The sequence below is a fragment of the Dermacentor variabilis genome, unplaced genomic scaffold, assembly GCF_050947875.1.
Source record: "Dermacentor variabilis isolate Ectoservices unplaced genomic scaffold, ASM5094787v1 scaffold_13, whole genome shotgun sequence".
Lineage (NCBI taxonomy): Eukaryota > Metazoa > Arthropoda > Arachnida > Ixodida > Ixodidae > Dermacentor > Dermacentor variabilis.
The window spans coordinates 31701292-31723346 of NW_027460291.1; the positions used below are offsets into that span (position 1 = coordinate 31701292).

Sequence of the window (22055 nt, forward strand, 5' to 3'; positions counted from 1 at the left end):
TCGAGCAAATTCGGAATTGAGTAATTTACAAAATTTCACTAATGCACTTTTTTACTAATTAAGTTACGGCAGATATTGTAGTCTACGAATTGCAGCTAGTCAGCTTGCAAGGCATATCGACTTGGAAAGTATTCTGAGGATGGCATATTAGTTTCGAGATATGCGCCATCAAACTTTATCCATTGAAGCACAATAGTGACCGGAACGCCAATGTATTTGATCGTACACTTTGAAAATGAAAATGTCGAAACTGGTGTAGTCCTGATAATTCGTTCCAAATGGATAAGCCTTGTGTACTCACTGGCTAAACTTCGTAAATTGCAATATGTGCCGTAAAGTAAGTAATTAAAGGGTTCATTAGTCCAAGCACGTTATTCAATTAGGCATTTTGATTTCTCGCAGAAGTAATGTCCGCCTCATCGTGTAATTGAGTTCATGGGTTTGAATAGGCCTATCTTCCACCGGCAATTTTTAAAAACATTGGTGCAGCTAATAGAAAACACCTGGTAGGTACGCTGCGTGGTGGATGTGTGGGTGAACTAATCAAGAGCTTGCATTCATAAAGCTGCTCTTCAGTAAGCGTCCTCCGTTATCTGCAGTAGATGCGGTAATCTTGTCGTTATCACCACAACCGCTTTTTGGAATGGCAATCACCTGAGCGCCTCCCAATAAGGTGAAATAAGTTTTGCGAATACGCAGGGACGCCGCGACTACATTTTCGAAAGTATACTTACGCAAACATTGCAAGAGGAGGTGTGACACAGTGGTGCTGCTGGTTATTAGCGAAGGCGCACGGCCAACGGCAAACAGCTCTTACAAATAGAAAACTTTCTGAATTCGGCCGCAGGGCTCGTATTCCCTAATCTTATGAGGCAGCGTATTTCTTATGACGTAAGACCTTAATTATGTGATTACAACAAAATGTATTGATTCATATCTCACCGGTGGCTTCAAAGATCCTGGACCAAAGTGATGACCCGAAGCAACTAACGGTGAAAGCTTTCAGGCCGTACTTTATGATGTATATATGTGGGTGAGAAACGCTTGCCGCACCATGCATAATAAAATAGTTGCAGCACTGACTGGTCCTTGCATGGAGAATTTTTTCTTGTCTGCTTAGAATCGTCTCTGGTAAGCACCTATGCACCGAAACAAAAGTTATACTCGAAGAGAGCATCCAGTGCGTGAGAGCATTTCACTCTGTTCAGATGGCGCACGCCGGTAGGCCTATTGTTTAGCTTTCACTATATTTTGTTTAATAGGCAGTTATACAGTGTTCAGGAATGCAATGCTGCTACACTGTCACATTGTTCGCAAGTAAAAGCAGTCAGCTCCACTAAAGAAACAAAAAAATTGAACTCAATGTTTAGAACACCTGTGCTCAAAAAGGCCTAGTTGTTTGGCAGGTGAACTATGGCTATTATGTTTAATATGATATAGTGAAGACTGCATATTTGCACACTCACAATAGTTAAAATCTCTGCGTCGTACAGAACGCTTCATATATTCTCCCTGACGTCCTCAAAGATGTTTCTCTGATTAAGAGCAATTGGTTCACGTCAAGCCGTATTCAACGGTTCCCACACACTTTCTATGCTTCTTAGTCTTAGTCCTGGAAAAACCAGCCGTGAAAATCTCCAGGGACCGAGGACGGACAATCGAATTCCACCACAGCCAACTGCCGGAAGCTCTGTGCATCAAGCACGACGAGGGCCAGCTTCTTTTCCTTGTCCTCTTGAAGCAGAGAACTTAGAACGACTCCATCGTCCTCTTCGATGGAACCTGGTCTAGGAACAAAGACTGGTTCGGACGGGTACCATCCTTCTCTTTCCCAGCGCAGCCATTCGCCAGTGATGACGTCAAGCTTGGATAGAAACATCCTGTGTTCCTGACCCGGAACATTGCTAATGCAGTAGACGAACCGATATGGCTTCCCGTTATGGTTCTGGTTGATGCGCGGAAGCTCGCCTAGCAGGTTGCCCTTTGCCAGATCCTGCGGCTCTACAGCGATTCTCTCGCCCCGGCCTCGATTCAGCGGTAGAGTAAAGCGCCGAAGGTGGGCCATCTCAAAGTTTCCAGGATTCTTTTCCGTGTATACTAAGCTCCTCATGATTCCCTCGTCGTCGAAGCAACAAGCATCAACAACGACGTCATCACCTTGCTCGAAGGCGTTTATGTGGTGAAATATGAAAAAAGTAGCGGCCTCGAACACGGTGGAATGCAGTTCTCCAGTCTTTTTGTTCATGATGTGAAAGCGGACGCCTTTCTCGGGGTCGAACTTCAGTGCGTCAACGTAAGCCTTGTCACCAAGAAATTTGCACCGAAGCATAGTCGGCAAGTGGAGAGCGAGAGGCTGCTCCACTACGACCACCCATTTTTCCGTGAGAGCGAAGCTGTGGACGTAGGGCACCGTCGTGCGGGAGCTGAACGGTATCTTGCCCACGACTCTCACGCTGCTCACTGAGCTGGGAACGCATTCGCCGCTGGGAGGGTAGCGAATTAACACAAACCCAGGATTAAGTCCCATCTTTGTCCCGATGTTGTACGTGGTGCCATCTTCCACGTCTAAATGTGGGTGCGCCGTGGCGGTATGTACGGCTACGAAGTCCGTCAGGTTCTTCTTGTCAACAGTTTCCAGAGTAACAGGATCCACTCGGAACATGTACGGTGACTCCGTCATGGCGTAGACTTCATCACCTATAGGCATCACATTCACGAGGGCATTGTCCGTCATGTCCATGGTGAAATACGAAGCCAGGCGTTCGAACAGCGTGGCACAAGGATCAGGATGCGCCAAAGTTCCGAATTCGGAGACGACGATTCGGTTGGCCCTGCGGTTGCGGATGTACGATTGACTCCTCAGAAAGCGGTTTTTGTAGAACACATGACTGTTTTCAATGCTGAACTGCCTTACCAATGCGAGACCATCAAATACATGGTTGTAGCGGTCAGGACCGACGGCAGAAAGGCCCGGGCCGTTTCTTAGCAGCTTTCCTCGGAGCCAGTGTGGCAGCGTTCCATGCACGACACCACTAATTGGTTCCGATACTTCCGGAACGCAGGAGCGCTGGTAAAACTTTCTTATGTCCCATTTCAGTGAATGTGGAGACTGGGGGTTAACATCCATGGCTCATAGGTACACCGATGATGGTCGTGGCTTTCGAGTGCTGAAGTGCGTCCGGGGGTAAAGGAAGCGTCGCACAAGTGTCGAACAGTTAGCAAGTATCGTTTCGAGTAGGCTGCAATAGCGTCGCATGCACCTTTTGTATTAGCACGAAGTTTATCGCCTTAGAGATAATATTCCACTCTAAAGATATCGGTGAGAGAGACGGAAACGTGTGAAATCCTCATATCCTGTCGCACACATAGCAACAATCGGTTAATCGCGGGCAATTGTCGGTGACTGCAGAGGTTCGTTCAACCCCGCCCCTTCCCCACTGTTCCATGCACAGTATTTATAGCTTCACTGTATGTAAACATGGTTTGTACATTGAAGGATAGAAAAAGAGAAGGTCTCTATTTTGTTTTGACAGAACGACCAGCCGACGTACAGTTCTTGAAACCTTTGGGTTCAAAGAAATCTCAGAGTTAAAAAACAAACGAAGAAAAGGGCAGAAAAATAAACTGTACAAGATAATTTCGCAGGACATTGTCGCTGAAGGCTGATTATGCAGCTACAGCCATATCTGTCACAATACCGATAACGTGCGCTGTGCAGTAGCTTCGATTAACGCGCTGTTACATGCAGATGCCTGCTTGCATAAGTTTACTGGAGGACATGCCGCATTCGAAACGACATAGTATGGGCTCAAGCATGTGAAAGTGGCTAAGGCAACCACCCAATTACGACCAATGGCAGTTTGTCGCAGTTCTCACAGTCGCAGTGACGATAAAGTTGCCGTCGCATCTGGATAATGGCAAGATAACTTGTGTGTCGTCATTTAAAGCATTTCTTGCAACTTAATTCGCACGTTTATTTACAGGCAATCAAAAGTCTCCAGGTATCCATTGATACCAAATGAAATGTCCTTTTACTTCAGGAAAACTTACTATCCCTCGCGGCACGTCCATCGTTGGCGGCTGCTCAATTAAGCTGGTGAGCAAACAATGCTCACGACTCCGTTGGAAGCAGCGTTTGTTCCACTGGTTCTGAAGCGTGTTGTTTACCACCGACGTTTGCGAAATGATCCTGTCGAACATTTGAATACTGGGCTAATGCAGGCGAGGCAGTGCTGATTGGTTCACGAGCCTGTTCATGACTGTTGCTCGGTACACTATGTCGTTCCCAGCACTCGGCATAACAGACCAGTAGTACCAACTTCAGCGATACTTATCGCTTATCGAACGTAATGCCACTGTAACCTATTCGAGCCATGGTTTAAAGGGGCCCTTCAACACCTTTTCTTCAAGCCTGAGAAACACACTGGAACAAGTGTATCGCATTTCACAGCATATATATTCCGCAATACATTTGCGAACAGCAGGTGAGGACAGCGTCAAGTCAAGAATGCCGATATGGTTTCCGGCAAAATATGCCTCATGTACTTACCATGCCCATTTAGAAGCCTCTGTGTTTTAAAAACAGGTTCCTTACAAATGCCACCAGCACGAAGAAGAGCCCGAGTTGTTCAGTAATAATGAGCACGCCGTCTCCATGCACCGCGCGCACGAATAGTGATCATAAGCGTGGGAACGAAAACGACCACTCGTATCCAGCTTTTCTGGACACCAGAGTTTAGTTCCTGTGAGTGCCACCACATGGCGTAATGACCGTAAACTTTTCAAACTTCTCGTGGTGATGCAGGGATCACGTCAGCAAAACAAAAATATAATAAATAAAAGCTATCCCTGCGCATTGAGCTTCGCCACAATGCTTGGCCTGCCGGCGTAATCAGTGTTCTTGATAAAGCATAGCCGCTTATCGGCTGGAAATGACTTATCATCCTAAGAGCGTTTAGTAGCGACGCGCGAGGATTGATTCTGGCCTTTTTCTTTCTTTTTTTTCCCTTTTTCATGCAACAGCGTAAACAATCTGGGTAATCGTCAGAAGCACTCCGTGGCAGGCTTTCTTCCGTCGGCACACATTCTTAACGTCCAAACATCGCACAGCGCCTACGAGAGACGCCGTCATCGACGGCTTTTCATTTTAACCTATCGATTTCGTTAAGGTGCCCCCAATTATTTCCCTAGCGGCTTTGCAATCCGCACTCATGGACTACCGCAGCAGCTGCTAATCGAGATGTGCTGAAGTATTAAGATATATGGATATGTTCGATTGTGTCACATTTACTGACCACCGGGCCAGGTACACCTTTGGGTATAGCATATATAGTACTCGCAGTTAGTTCCCAAAGTAGTCTCTTGTCACGGTTATCCACGGGCGTGAAGGAAGACCGCTATTTAAAATTATTGTGCAGTGGGATTTGTCTGTTCTCCTTATTGCCTACCATTTTGCCGTTCCGCCTTTATAATACAGCCGCAATGCAGACTAGCAGATATCGAACGCCATAAAGGCTACCCACATACTCAAAGACCTCGCGCACAACTCCTGACCCTTACCTGTATTCAAGAGTTCTGCGACTGCGAAGGACCATCCTTAAGGAATGTTAAATAATAAATTATGTTCTTTTATGTGTCAACACGACGATCTGATTATCAGACACGCCGTAGTGGGTGATTCAGGAGTAATCTGGACCACCTGGGGTTCTTTAGCGTGCGCCTAAACCTAAGTACGCGGGTGTTTTCGCATTTCACACCCATTGAAATATGGCTGCCGTGGCTGGGATTCGATCCCGTGACCTCGTGCTTAGTAGCGGAACACAATAGCCACTAAGCAAGTGGCGGGTGAGGAATGTTGGCAGTTCGAGGAAGGTAACAGTCGGCACGTGAGACAATTTGTTCCCATTCTCATTGCGCGAAAATCGGTGCCAGCCGTCGAAGAATCACACCGTACGGCGCATTCTAATTAGTGTGATGGAGTCCCCGTCCAAAATTTCATACCCGAATCACCCTGTAACGACTGACGACCAGGCATCTCGCTTAGACGTGCAGTCGCCTGACAGCTGCCGGGCGCTGGCTTCGGCCACGGGACCTACTTGACCTCTCTTCAACACCTTGCCGACATTCTCGCCTTATTTCGCACCATCGGGTTTCAGTTGAACAGCTTCAACATCCAATTCGTTTATCTCGTAATTTTGCCACCCTGTCAACGTTATGTCCCGAGATTTCCAGCAGTTCCACCTTTCCCAAAATGCCCGCATTTTTGTCGGCCTGTGTTCTCATTTTGGGGGATTTTGAATAGACGTTGAAACCATAGCACGGCACCCTTATCACGCTGCTCAAAAAGTCATTTTATTTTCCTGAGGTTTTGTGCAAGCTTCTGCCTTCTTGCTGTTCATCAACCTCCTGATTACCCTGTCACTTGCATCCCACTTTGGCGACTACGATCCCACGGAGGTTGGCACTGATGTAATGGCCATGGGATCGAAGCCATTTAAATCGTTTCTACCGTGGACACGACAGCCCCTTTTGTTCACTGCGAATGAAAATATTGCATTAGTGAGCGCCATTTTTAAGCATATAAATTCACAGTCTAAAAATTTATGCGGATCCCATGCACTGTGTGAATCGATGTAAGTGAAGCTTTGTGTGTTGTTTGTTCTGATTGACGTTAATTAGCGGTAATGCTGACTGCGAATGTATGATTTCTTCAGCGTATAGTGCAATACGGAGAACAGTGAGTTGATGGCAAATACTACCTTGCGTGCACTACTGCTGTTTGTCTGCGTAGTACACAACATACAGCGAGCCGTGGTTGCTTGAGGCGTTGTTGTGCGCCATTGTTTGCAACTTATGTGAGGATTGAGCATTGTCATTGCTTCACATGGCACATCGCATCGAGGCAGATGTGTTGGGAGAATTATAGTGCTCCACGTACCAAAACACCATCGGATTATGACGCACGCCGTAGTGGCGTACTCCGGATTAACTTTGATACCCTGGTGTTCTTTAACGCGCTCCGAACTCAAATTGCACGACCGTTTTTGTTTTTCGCTCGCGTCTAAATCTAGTTCCCGACGGCGGGGATTGAACTCGCGACCTCGAGCAATGCCATAGGCGTCAAGCTACCGCGGCGGGCACATAAGTGTTGATTTGACGTGCGACCGCTTCAGTAGTGTCACCTATACCCTACGGTGATTAATTGCGGCTTTGCGTCTGCACGTCCTGCGTCACTTGTCCACTTGACAAATTTGCATGGTGTTTGTTTAGGAGAAATAGCAGAAGCGTACAGTATACTTCGTTCAGCTTGCCCGCAACCGCTGTCGTGTCTATAGTAGTAGCCGTTTCGTTTTCTTCTCAAGTCGCCTTTTCCGTGTCCCGTCCTTCCCTCCTGTATGGGAACTGCGAGCGAACAATGGCAAGGCTGTTATTCACTCGTTTCGCGAATACACCGGTTCTACCCATTCTCTGTCTCTTCTTCCTGCCTCTCTCTACCATTCTATCTACCTTTCTTCAAGACTTGCGTCTTAGGATAAGGGTAAACGCTGCAGTTTCTGCAATGCTGTTCTTTTTTTTTGGGGGGGGGGGGGGTCACGGATAATTACAGCTGTCAAGAGGCTATCAATAGGTGAAGCGCCAATAGTGACGGCACAAAAGAAGGAATACAGACCCCCCCAGGACAAGGCGCTACTTGCAACTGTTTATTGAAGTCACAGGTGGCTGATTATATAGCCATGAGGAGAGGGGAACGAAAAAAGAGGTACCTTGACTATGTGAATGCGCAAGCGCGAGAACACTGAAGATATATATGAAGAGAATCACGTTTAAGCTAAATCTAAAGCTTATCTAAAACAGGCTTTCATTCGTGTATATATTCAGAGACGGGGTGCTCACACAGTTGTCCCCTCTTTTCTTAATGTCGTTGGCCTCCAACAATTCACGCGCCACAGAATCTTTACTTTGAAACATGATTGTCGTTTCATGAAGCCTTGCTTGACATACTTGTTCATTCTCATTCCCGCAGGCCTTGCAATGAATCGGCAGTTTGAACCATATCCATTTTTCAATGAAAGCTTATGTTCCCGCAGGCGTTCATTAATACATCGGCCAGTTTGGCCGATGTACTCTTTTCCACACTTCAGTGGTATGTGGTATACGACCCCTTCTTCACACTTAACAAAAGGGTTCGTATGTTTAATAGAACATCCTACTTTCTTAGAGTCATCCGGACCAATCAGGAGGCACAAAGTAGCAAGTTTTCGCGACGCGGAAATAAACCACAGGATTTTTGTATTTCACGGCGACGTGTTTAAGATTATGCGCCACTTTATGAGAATATGGAATCACCACCGCTTTAGCTTTCTTTTCGACTGTTTGACCTTCTTCACTTCTTTTTCTTTCACCTTTTTCAATAACGCCTCCGAAACTGCGCTTAAAACCAAGCAAGGAAAGCCAGCCTTCCTCAACTTTCAAAATCAGGGCGTCAAAGCTTGCTTGTGCCTTTTGACAGCACGATTTTTTCAGGGCGGATTCGGGGCACATAGTGGCAATTGCTCATTTAACAGTCTTGGAGTGTGCAGACTCATACGGAAACAATTCTTTGCGGGCACGGGGTCGGTACATCCAGCAGAAATCTCAGTAAGGGTTATTTCAAGATCTAAAAACTGTAAGCTGTTATCCTTGGCTAGTTCAAAAGTAAAATCTAAGCATTTTCCTTGCTGTTTAAAATCATATAAAATGCCTTGCACAGTATGCGAGTAAGTCATGGGAGATCGTTCCATCAGTAATATTAAAAAATCGTCAACATACCTAAAAACCTTGAGCACTTTGCCTCCGTCAAACACCTTCGATAGCGCTCTGTCGATGTCCGTAAGGAAAATGTTGCAAAGTATGGCAGCCACGCACGAGCCAATACAAATTCCTCTCTTTTGCACATAAAGCTGGCCTTGAAAACACACAGCTGTTGAGCACAAATAAAACTCCGAGACTGGTATGAAGTTATCCACAGAAATTCCTGCGGTATTCTGAAAGGATACCTGCCCGTTCATCTTAGTGCAGCTCAGGACGTCAGCTAACAATACTTTTTGCAGAATAATATAAAAAAGATCAATAACATCTATTGAAAACAAGCATCCTATCTATTGGGACTAACGTAAAAAGGCTATGATTTCAAAGCTATTCTTTACCATGAATGGGTCATCTATAACCAACGTGTTAAGCTGCTTTAGAAGGTAGCGGCTAATGTTGTTTTTCCAGGAACCTCTTTCATTCACAATGCATCTGAGCGGTATATCACCTGTGTGCGTTTTTGCAGTAAAGAATACATTTAAACAGTTTTTCCTACATTTGTGGACGCTATTAGCGAGCTTCTGTAGCCCAAGGTCCTCACACGAAGATATGGCACAGCTCTTTTCCTTACTTGGCTTGAGTTTCATTACCTTGAAATTCGGGATGGCTTGTAGAGCCTTTTCATTAAACATGCCCGACGGCATGGCTGCAAACGCCCTTCTTTGTCGGCCTGCAGAAGTCGAAGGTCATTGTCGTTGAAAAAAATTCACGATACGTTTTGACATACGATACGGAGTTGACAGCCTGGCCAGAACGGTGCCTAAGAAAGGAACTCGTCCAAGAACCCCCACAAAACGTATCTTTGACGACCAGATTTTGAAGTTGAGGAAGGCTGGCTTTCCTTGCTTGGTTTTAAGCGCAGTTTACGAGGCGTTATTGAAAAAGGTGAAAAAAGAAAGAAAAAGAAATGAAGAAACTGAAACAGTCGAAGAGAAAGCTAAAGCGGTGGTGATACCATATTCTCATAAAGTGGCACATAATTTTAAACACGTCGCCGTGAAATACAATATTCCTGTGGTTTTTCCGCGCCGCGAAAGCTTGCTACTTTGTGCCGCCTGATTGGTCCGGGTCACTCTAAGAAAGTAGGGTGTTCTATTAAACATACGAACCCTTTTGTTAAGTGTGAAGAAAGGGTCGTATACCACATACCACTGAAGTGTGGAAAAGAGTATATCGGCCAAACTGGCCGATGTATTAATAAACGCCGGCGGGAACATCAGCTTTCATTGAAAAATGAATATGGTTCAAACTTGCCACTTCATTGCAAGGCCTGTGGGAATGAGAATGAACAAGTATGTCAAGCAAGGCTTCATGATACGACAATCATGTTTAAAAGTAAAGATTCTGTGGCGCGTGAATTTTTGTAGGCCAACGAGATTAAGAAAAAAGAGGGGACAACTGTGTGAGCACGCCGTCTCAGAATATGTACACGAATGAAAGCATGTTTTTAGATAAGTTTTAGATTTAGATTAAGCGTGATTCCCTTCATATATATCTTAAGTGTTCTAGCACGCGCGCATTCATATAGTCAGTGTACCTATTTTTTCGTTCCCCTCTCCTCATGGCTATATAATCAGCCACCTGTGACTTCAATAAACAGTTGCAAGTAGCGCCTTTTCCTGGTCTGTATTTCTTCTTATGTGCCGTCACTATTGGCGCTTCACCTAATGAAAGCTATGCACCAACTAGCCCCACAACGTGTTTTACTCAAGAGGCTAATTTGACGACGCCCAGGGAGCTTTAGAGGGCGCTGTGCTCTCGACGTGTTGGAAAAGTCCAAATGAGTTTCTTGCGCCGCTTTTCCTCTTTTCCACGCTCCTTCCATGTATATGCGCACTCTGAACCTCCCTCCGACAAGGCGTGCAAGACAGCAACAGCACCAGTGGAAAAGTCGAAGGAAGAAGCAAAGAAAGCTTCACTTTAAAGAAGTTGTCTTTATTTGTTGGGGTACAGTGTCGTGTCGTCGTGCCGTCATCACGTCCTTTGCGGGATTTCTAGGCTGCGAGAGCCAACTGGCCGACTTGCCCACTAGACACTTTCTGCCTTCAGCAGCAACCTTATCGTGCTGCCAAGACGCAAACAGTCTATTCAGTTGACTACAGACCTACATGTCTGTTTTTTTAAGCCTGTTCATTATTTGCGCCCCCCACAGCTGTACTGTGGAGGTGCTTCCTTTTCACTACACTGTATTAATAAGTGAACTTGTTTTCGAATTATATTGTCTAATAATGTTGTAACATATGGATAACAACGCAAACAGACGACCACAATAAAGGAGACGCTCACATACAAGGGCTGACTAACAACTGGATTTATTGGCAAGGATAGTAAACCTTATATATAATGTTGCATTCTTGCTATCATTGTCGTACGTAATCTACACGGAGTACTCAGGCGCCCTCTAATTAAATGCTTTCAGAATTTTTGCCTGATTACGCCCGCCATTGTGATGCAAATAAACGTAACTTGAATTCATTTTCTCAGAAAGAAACGCTGAATGAAATGCTGACCTCATCCTGAACAAGCTCAAGAAGCGCCGTACACTGTATACACAAACTAGCACATATGGGCGTTTAAACAACTCACATGCCATCCTCCCCCCCCCCCCCAGCTTAAATTACCGAAGTACTCCCACGAAAAGAATCAAAATAAGCTAGAACCATTATTTTACCTCCGACCACACTTGAAGGGGCATCGCGGCTGCGAAATGGGGTTTTTCAAAAATTAACGGTGGCGTGAGGTAGATTGAGTGCGTTGAAGTACGCCCATATCTGACACGAGCCAAATAGGGAAAATAATTCAGCCGCGATCAACAGGACTGTCAGCCCCAGCGACAATTTCAGTAGAATTATTTCTGCAGTCGGATCCGAAATGTAATCCGCGCAGTGTGTTTCCGCGCTGTTTTTCTGTTCCCAGTAGCCGCGCCTTGGCGCCGCAGAGGACGCCGAAAGTCGAAACTACGCGCGGAGGAGCACAGGACTTGGGAGCAGGCAGCAGCCATTACCAGCAACGCGCATTCTTCTACCGTAGTTGATGTCTCTCACAGTTTTGAACCCCAAGACTCCACGGTAAGTGACTGAACGACCATTGGACGTTCTATGAGTGTGTATGTGTTCTAAGTGAGGAGACGCGCTGGTATGACTTATTGGAGGCCTCAGTGCAACATGGCGCGACAGTTGGCCGTCCAGAACCATTTTGCACGATCACTGTGTTTGTTCGAGCTTTGTCGTATTCGAGGCGACTCGAGTGCTTAAATTCAAGCGAGAGTACTTAAAAATCATAATTTTAGATGATGAGGGACTTTGCTGCGTTTTTATTGGTTGGCTGTGAGCGCTCGACTATGTTCCCCGAAGCGCGAGCCACTACCAGAAAAGTTACGTGCAGTGCGAGGTGAGCTAAGCTTCGCCTAACCGTGGCCTTGAAATGTGGCGACTCGTTAAGGTTTACTGCGGTGTGCATATGTGTGTTTGTACAGTGATCACTTTAGCGAGAACCGGCGGCGCTTCTTTGTGTGCGGTATCTTCTAGCTGCCACATACACGGCATAGAGTAACGTAGTAAACGACAAGGGTGGTCACTCTAGCGATTTAGCGGCCGAGCTATGGGGCTTCGCCGATTCCTCTAGGTGGCAGAGCACATCAATAAAAATGTGGCTGCGGCTAGCAGCTTGACAGGAGGCACGGGCGCCACGACCCAACATGTGCGAAGCCTGGTTAGGCCCCGTCGCCGGGCTCTTTCTGTAAAATGCACCCGAGGATCGTTGTCGGGTTCTTCTGCCAGCGTCTGACACTACTGCTTCGTCGCCGTTTCATGGTAAGGCCACAGGAAGTTCTTTTGCACGTTGTTAAAGACTTATTCTCTTCGTATGTCGTTATGTCGCTGTTAGCGGCATTCACGAGTGACGGTAGCCTTGAAGCCATAAACATCTGCTGCCCATTTGCTACGCTGACTTTCGTTTTGCATTCTTCTTTCTTTTTTGCGCAGCAATGAGCGGTGATGCTAGCGATAACAGCGACGCGGCAGCGTCCGAGCTGCGAGGCATGTTCGATACAATGACGAAGCTGGAAAATAAAATAGAATGGTTCGTCAAAAAATGTGGCCTATGAACACATGCCGTTCGGTGCAGAGAGCCTTATGCTACGCTCAGCGGCTTCTGAAAAAGTATGGTGCTCCACTTTTTCAAAAGAAATATAGCTATTTCTAAAGCGGTACAAACGTGCAATATTTGCAGTATGGCAATAATGCGCGCTCTCTCATCCTCTGTAGCGGGTTATGCGCGCTCGAGCGTTGTTAGCTGTTTTGCATTAGGCTGAAGATACGTGCTTTCATCTTTCAATTGTGTATAGAGTCGTTGCCATAGAAAGTTTATTGTGTCTTAGCATTTATAACAGTGCGTCCTTGACTTTAGATCGAAAAAAAATACGCATTGCACGAAGGATCGCAGCATCTCTCTTTTAAAGCTTCAAAGACACCAGTATTGCCTATACGAAGGAACGGTCGTCTACATTCAATAGATTTGAAGCATCCACTATTGCTTATCTTCTGCCTCTCATTCTACGTATTCCAGGAATCTCCACTATTTCCTCAAAATAGACTCTACAGCCAAAGGATATTATTCATATTCAAGGGCAAATTCCTCAGTATCAGAAGACGATTGCAACGCTTCGAAGACAACAGGTGAAAACGCCGAACACAAAATGCTTAATTGCAGCTGTTTAATGATGGACGCAATGGCTTACAAATTCGAGATGAGGATGTTGGTGCTGCCAAATCATTTTCGTAGCCATTTTATTTTGGCACGCAATCATTCACATAATTCTGTTATCTTAATTCACTCTCATTCACAGAAGTACAAGAAAAAGCGTCATATTTTTTCCTTCAAGAACAATCCCATTTTGAGCAAGTGAATTGCTGGCGTGTCTGTACAGTTTTATTTTTCATTATCTGGATAGTTGCAACACGTCTTGTATGTGTTTTGCTCGTGTAAAGTTATTGCCATCACGCCATTAATTTCCGACTATTCTCCATTATACAGGTGTCACACGACCACTTCGGATCGCAATGAAGCCCGATCCGGATCTAAATTCTCGACTGCGATTGGCTCCTTCATCCAGCTTGGGCGAAAGAGCCAATTGCGACCAGGAAATTCAAATCGGATCGGGCTTGATCGCGATTAGAAGTGCGTCATGTCATACCCGTATTAGTTGAGGATCGCAGTTTCTTCCCGTTTTCATGTATCTGCAGCCTTACGATCTTGCTGCAATAAATTGTTGTCTACTATTTTCATGTTCTTGGCTGTGCAGCAAGTTGATTTATATCTAAGGAACATGGCACATTTACTTACAATACTCCTTCTGGCGTGAGTTACTAGACGTACAATATCACAAGCGATAAAGTACTTGCTCAACAGTTGGCATCATTGTTGCGCTAAGTTACAGCTAGAAACAGCAAATATAAGGTTAGACAAAGCTAACATAAAGTGAAACACATTTGCGGGCTCGTCGTCGCTACGTATAAACAGCGGCACAAGAGCCTGCATGAAATCACTCAATTAAAGCAACGGTATGGGTCACAAAAAATAATAAAAGAAACGAAATTGAAATCACGACCTCCTATATTCGGCGGCGTGCGGCGACCATCTTGGAGGCCGGCGAGTTTCGCCGATTACGCTAGGTGTGCTGAGAGCCAAAGTCGGCTAGAGTAACTCTATATGCTACCAAAGGTAGCATACCTTTGGTAGCATATACAGTAACTCTAAAGTCGGCTAGTGCTCCCGCAGGGAGCAGAGTAGCGCATAGGTCCGCTTTATGTTCCAGCTCTGCAGCGAAGCCACTCCTTGAGCGCGCAGGTGGCAAATGCCGCGGGATGCTACATCTGCTGTTTGGTCTGCTGGTCGCGAGATACATGCGTCGATTGTTTGCAAGCGCTGAGCAGGATTGCACTTTTTAATGCAGGCTAAGCTCTAACGATTGGCGTAGCCGCAGGGGTGCGAACCCTCCGAAAATTTGAGTTTGTATGTACGTATATACACGCACGAACGTACATATAAGGTGTAGGACTCCCCTCGATCCCTCGAAATAAAATCCTGACTACACTCGTGGTTCGAACAGCTCAAGAGTTCGCGTGCAAACACGCATACCTTGCAACAAAAAGCGGTGCAATGTTTTTCAGCATGCATATGAAGTTTTCTCGCAGAGGCCGGAAGGCAAGGAAATGTTTTAAAGGTGTTGAAGGAAAACTTCACACACGTGTGGTGGACAATTATGTGAACACATTTTGGCTGCCGAAACCAGACGAATAATGATCGTCGGCAAGAGCACTATCGTGCCTACAGTTATGTCAGTGACCGTTAACCGTGACCGTCATTCATCACTAACCGTCGTTCACAGCAGGTGCACGTTTTTGATATATGCCATATCCAGCTTTTCTGGACACGAGGGGTTAGTTCGCATGAGTGCCACCACGTGGCGTACTGACCTTAAACATTTCAAACTTCCCGTGGTGGCGCGTGATGACGTCAACAAAAGAAAAATAAAATAATTAAAAGCTATCCCTGCGCATTGAACTTTGCCACAATGCTTGTCCCGCCGGCGTTATCAGTGTTCTTGATAAAGCGTAGCCGCTCGTCGCCTGGAAATGACTTATCATCCTAAGAGCGCTTAGTCGCGACGAGCAATGATGGATTCTGGGCTTTTGATACGGTTCTTTTTCTTTTCTTTTTCTTTTTTTTTCTTTTTGATGCTACGGAGTAAGCAAGCTAGGTTAACCGTTAGAAGCACTCCGTGGCAGCCTTTCTTCAGTCGGCACACGTTGTTAACGTCCGAACATTGCACAGCGCCTACGAGAGACGCTGTCGTGGACGGCTTTTGATTCTGACCTATCGATTTCGTTAAGGTACCCTCAATTATTGCGCTAGCGACTTTGCTATCCGCACTCACGGGCTACCGTCACAGCTGCAAATCGAGATGTGCTTAAGTGTTAAGACATATACATGGATATGTTGGTTTTGCAGCTTGACGCAAAAGTCACGACACAAGAATTGAGCAAACTGTCTCTGTGTCGTCGTCTGTAAGCATGCAATGGCCGAAGCTGCTCGCAATATTACGTCACATTTACTGGCCACCAGACCAGGCACACCCTTGGGTATGACATATACAGTACTTGCAGTTAGTTTCCAAGGTAGTCTCCTATGATGGTTATCCACGTGCGTGAAGGAAGACCGCTATTTAAAATAATTTTGCAGTAATATATGCGGGATTTGTATGCTCTCCAAATTGTCTACTATGTTGCCGTTCCACCTTTATAATATAGCCGCTATATAGACTAGCATTTATCGCACGCCATAAAGGTTACCGACATGCTCAAAGACTTAGCGCACAGCTCCTGACAATTATATACAAGAGTTATGCGACTGCCAAAGACATCCTTAACGAATGTTACATGACACATTATGGGATTTTACGTGCCAAAATTACGATCTCATTATGAGGCACGCTGTAGTGTGGAATTCGGGAATAACTTAGACCACTTGGGGTTCTTTAACATGCGCCCGAGCCCAAGTACACGGGTGTTTTCGCATTTCCCACCCATCAAAATACGGCTGCCGTGGCTGGGATTCGATCCCGAGACCTTGTGATTAGCAGTCAAACCCAATAAAAACTAAGCAACTACGGAGAAGAAGGAACGTTGGCAGTTCGAGGAAGGTGACAGTCGGCACGTGAAACAATTTGTTCCCATCCTCATTGCACGAGAATCGGTACCAGCCGTCGAAGAATGACACCAGAGAATGCACTGTATTTAATGTGATGGAGTCCGCGTCCGATATTTCAAACCCGAATCACCCTGTAACTGACGACCAGGCATCTCGCTTATAAGTGCAGTCGCCTGATAGTTGTCAGGCGCTGGCGTCGCCCACAGGACCTACTTAACCTCTTTTCAAAACTTGCCGCCATTCTCTCCTTATTTTGCACCATCCGGTTTCTGCTCAACTGCTTCAACAGCCCATTTATTTTTGCCAAAATTTGGCCACCCTGTCAACGTAATGGTGTCTTATTTTTAGGTCATCTTTTATATTTAGGCCAATGCTGTCCTGAGATTTCCAGCGGTTTCACCTTTCCCAAAATGCCCGCATTTTTGTCGGCCTCTGTTCATATTTTGGAGGATTTTCAATAGACGTTGAAACCATTGCATGGCCCCCTCACCACGCCGTTCAAAAAGTCATTTTATTTCCCTGAGGTCTTGTGCAAGCTTCTGCCTTGTTGCCGTTCATCAACCTCCGGGTTTCCCTGTCACTTGTATCCCATTTTGACGACTACAATCCCACGGAAGTTAGTAACAATATAATGTCTATGGGATTAAAGCAGTTTAAATCACTTCTACCGTGGAGACGACAGCCGCTTTTGCTCACTGTGAATGCAACTATTGCATAAATGAGCGCCATTCTTAAGCATATAAATTGATAGCCTAAAAAGTTATGCGGATCTCACGTATGTGCGAGTTGATGTAAACGAAGCTTTCTGTGTTCTTTGTTGTCACTGTCGTACGTAATCTCCACAGAGTAGTCAGGCACCCTGTAATGAAGTGCTGTCAATGTTTGCCTAATTATGCCCGCCATTGTGATGCAAATAAATGTAACTTCAACTAATTTTCTCAAAAATATACGCCGAATGAAACGCTGATATCATCCTGAACAAGATCACCAAGCGCTGTAGTGCTCGATCTTATGGTGCCCCTATTGGCAAGGTTATTTTCGTGTTTTTTTTTTGGGGGGGGGGGAGGGCGATGTGCTTGTGTACCGTAGAAACGTCCCTCGGACGTCTCTAATGCGCTCGTTTTTATTCTCAGGCACCCAACGAAAACATTCATCGCTGTAACTTCAAGATGTCCAGGTGGAAGGCAACCATGGCGTGTCGCGCAAGTATGACCACGCTGATTCATTTGGATTGGCATATACTATCTTATGCGTCATACTTCGCCACATTCATTTTTCAAACTATGCCATCGTTCGAAAAGGCCGGCCAACTCACTAGGCCCTTTCCTCCGTTTACTTTCGCAAAGTGTGTATCTGCGTACAACGTTGGTCTCATTTTTGTCGGGCGTTTCAGTTTTATCCGAAAAGAATCGGTGAAAGCAAATTTACAATAAAGCTAAGGCGACCCACGATCTGCACTTAGCCGCAAGCTCATGCGCTCCAATTAGAGTAGCCTGCCAAAGTTAAGGTCATGTGTCAGCCTGGCGGCTCAAGCAATCTTTACTTTTTTCGTTTCTGCGTCCGTTCTGCCTGCGTCTGCGCAGGCAGAACAGAAAATTGTGGACAGAAAATTGTGGAGGGAGGTAGTAGCGTAAGGGTTAACGCGTCCAGCTCCCAAATGGTGGATGCTGCGAATGAATGGGCTCGAATCCCGATGGTTTGTTTGTGAAAACAACTTTCTGTGCTCTCTGGTGAGGGCGAAGCTCAGAATGAGGCGGCAGCCTGACAACAACAGTCGCCGTCAACGTAACAGAATAAGCGGGCGTGCAAGGTCACACCTAAAGCCGAAAGTATATTCACAGGAAATACAGTCTGCTCCTGTAGACAAAAAAAGAGTGATGAGTAAAGATCGGTGTTGTTGAGCGAGGCACAACAACACCGTTCTGGGCACTGCCCAGAACGAACAGTGCCGCTGGGCACTGTTCTGTGCCTAGCGGTATGCTATTACACAAGCCTCTTTGGCAACCTGAGCAACTGAAGTTGCTCAGGTTGCCAAGCTTTCTTCAATCGGCGTCGATGTACATTATGGCTATCCTCAAGTACTTTTCGCGGACTTCGCCTCACCGCCTTCTCTCCAGTGTTATCTCTTACACTACTCGCTCCTGCTAGACACAACACAAACACGCAACGACCTTAGTGAAGTATCAATTACACGCTAGCTGACATACTGTCGACATACCTTTCCGCTGAGCACCGGGATTGGAGCGTGGTCCTGTGTATGGGAACATTATCGGTCTGCAGCCTCGCTCAACAACACCGATCTTTACTCATCACTTTTTTTTGTCTACAGGAGCAGACTGTATTTCCTGTGAATATACTTTCGGCTTTAGGTGTGACCTTGCACGCCCGCTTATTCTGTTACGTTGACGGCGACCGTTGTTGTCAGGCTGCCGCCTCATTCTGAGCTTCGCCCTCACCAGAGAGCACAGAAAGTTGTTTTCACAAACAAACCATCGGGATTCGAGCCCATTCATTCGCAGCATCCTCCATTTGGGAGCTGGACGCATTAACCATTACGCTACTACCTCCCTCCACAATTTTCTGTTTATTTCGGTTTCTACAATTTTCTGTCCACAATTTTCTGGTCTGCCTGCGCAGACACAGGCAGAACGGACGCAGAAACAAAAAAAGTAAAGATTGCTTGAGCCGCCAGGCTGACACATGACCTTAACTTTGGCAGGCAACTATCATTGGAGCGCATGAGCTTGCGGCTAAGTGCAGATCGTGGGTCGCCTTAGCTTTATTGTAAATCTGCTTTCACCGGCTCTTTTCGGATAAAACTGAAACGCCCGACAAAAATGAGACCAACGTTGTATTTTTGTAAAGCAAAAACGCTCATTCGCACAAATAGTGATTTTTTTAAGAAACGGCACAAGGATGATATATTTCGACGCCATGTCGCTGCCAATACAGGCCAGCACCACGTATCGACGAAAGAGCATCACACTGCCGATGCATGCGGCAGGTTACTGAATGATGAAAACAGGCAACAACGACTCTTTTTCAGTTCACGCAACTTATTAGACACAGAACTCCAGGCGCCCACCACCATGACATTTTTTGACAACAGCGACAAACAACGGCGGACTATATACTTCTTAAAGGGGTTTAATTGTATTTTTCCTCGCAGAACCGCAAGCACAGGGAGCGCCGCGCCGTATCCCACGGCCACGTACCCTAGCCTCCCTCCTTTACCTCTAATGGTATCTTCGACTGGTCGCCTGTATGCCCCGAAGCAGAGTCGGGTAGATCGGTCGTTTCCCGAGCTCAAAGCTAGGGGACAAGCGCGCAAGCCGAACGTGCGACTCGCTCTCGGAGGAGGAAATTGCTGTTGCGAAACCACGAGACTGCTGCCAACGTCCGATGTTTCGCCTGTCCAAAGCTCCCGGCGCTGCCGGAAAAACCGGCGGATGTGCCGGCGGGACGAACGTTCGTCGAGACGCCAGCATGCAGTGGCCTAGGTTGCCAAGGTTACGGTGGGCCGTCGCCAACAGCAGCGACGCGGCGCTGCGATGACGTTTCAATCTCGATGACTGCTCCGACGACAGGGCTCGGAGCGCCTCAGAGCGCTCCAAGAAAGAGGAGAGAAATCGAAAAGAACCAGCCGAATACAGGGCGCGCACCCTCTTTCAACCAGCCGAAGACAACGCCGCTCGCGAGAGCGCTCCAGAGTGCTCAGAAACGACCAGCCGAAGATAGCATTAGAAGTTGGCCGCCGGCGGTTTCACGCGCTCCCGTAGGCGGCAAATTGGACTGACACTCCAGAATATTAAATATATAACCTCTTTGCATAGAAACGACAGCATGATTGCTAATATATTACTGGCTTGGATATCTTTGGCACGAGGCCTAACACGGCACCCTGTCTTCTAACGCATTCTTATGTTTGCGTTCGCGTCTCTGTCTTGAAGGGACGCGCACCGTAACATGCCACAATGGTGCTTGTGTGGAGCGCATGTAAGGCGAGAAACGCTTCTCTAAAATGTCTGTTCTCTAACTTGTGCAGCAAACCCATGTTTATAGTATTCCCGCAATAGCAAGAGTCCCAAGTTTAGCAAGCGTAACCGCAAGCGTCAAGTTATAGTCGTAACTTGAAACGACAGCGTAGTTGTAATCAACAGACCCTGCCAATAACGAATGAGCGTTGAGGCATGGCTGATGAATAAGTGATTGCCAAGATTGGTTTTCAGTAAACGTTTGCTGCCAAGAACGGTGGGTGCTTATACTACAGCAAAGGACGGACGCTGGGCGGTGACTCCAATCATTTACTCGCCACATCACACATCTACACTGGAATTCAACTGGTTTGACCAACTCTCGCTTATATTCTCTCGACCTTAAACTGCGACTTCGCCTGCCACCCGGGCTCCAGCTTTTCCTCTCTTTGTGCCTCGCTTCTTTCCCAATGTGCAGAGACGTGCTTTCACTGATGCTTGCTCCTCCTTTTTTTCAACAAATGAAGGCATTCATTCATTCATTCATTCATTCATTCATTCAAGTCAAGTCAAGTCAAGTCAAGTCAAGTCAAGTCAAGTCAAGTCAGTCAGTCAGTCGGTCGGTCGGTCGGTCAGGTCGGTCGGTCAGGTCGGTCGGTCGGTCAGGTCGGTCAGTCGGTCGGTCGGTCGGTCGGTCAGTCGGTCAGTCGGTCAGTCGGTCAGTCAGTCAGTCGGTCAGTCAGTCAGTCAGTCAGTCAGTCAGTCAGTCAGGTCGGTCAGGTCGGTCAGTCAGGTCAGTCAGGTCAGTCAGTCAGTCAGTCAGTCAGGTCAGTCAGGTCATTCATTCATTCATTCATTCATTCATTCATTCATTCATTCATTCATTCATTCATTCATTCATTCCTATGTTGCTGCAGAAAATAGCGTGTCTTCATCTCCATAACTGCCCTGTCTCTCACCTGAACTCTCCCGTCGCAAAACAATGTTGCTGTGTTGCAAATGACTGGGCGTCACATATACAATTTTCCAGGAATGACCAGCAGCGCGGCGTGCAATTTTCGGTGGGTGTCGAGACAGTATATAAAGCGCCTTCTCTGCCACATCCACGCTTAGTGCTCTGCTCGGTGAGCTACTATTAGCCGCTAGCACGCAGTACGAAATGAAAGAAACCTATCTGTGCTGGTCGGGGGCAGCTCATTTCGGATTCGTGATGCGTCGATTTAAAATATATATTTCTTATCTAAGCCTGAATGACAGCGATATAGGCGATATGAGTTACGGTATATTTCGTTGGTTTGGACTAACGACGCTCTTCATGCAGCACTTTCGTCTTACGCCTGTTTTCGAACGGGAATGAAAGGCAGGAGGTAACACGCCTTCCTGAAATGAAACATTCGGAATAACCGTTTGTTTGGCCGTTGGACATATGTCAAGGGCCCCCTATATGAACCACCTGCAAGTCGGTATCAGCTTGCAAAGGGGAACTCAGATGAAACGTTGTCAAGCAGATATGCTTTTAATTAT

The 22055-nt window shown here is 46.4% G+C and overlaps 1 pseudogene; it reads right to left on the minus strand.

The window, feature by feature from the left end:
• Window positions 1-1606: 1606 nt before the first annotated feature.
• Window positions 1607-3127, minus strand: LOC142566634 (beta,beta-carotene 15,15'-dioxygenase pseudogene; annotated as a pseudogene).
• Window positions 3128-22055: the final 18928 nt, after the last annotated feature.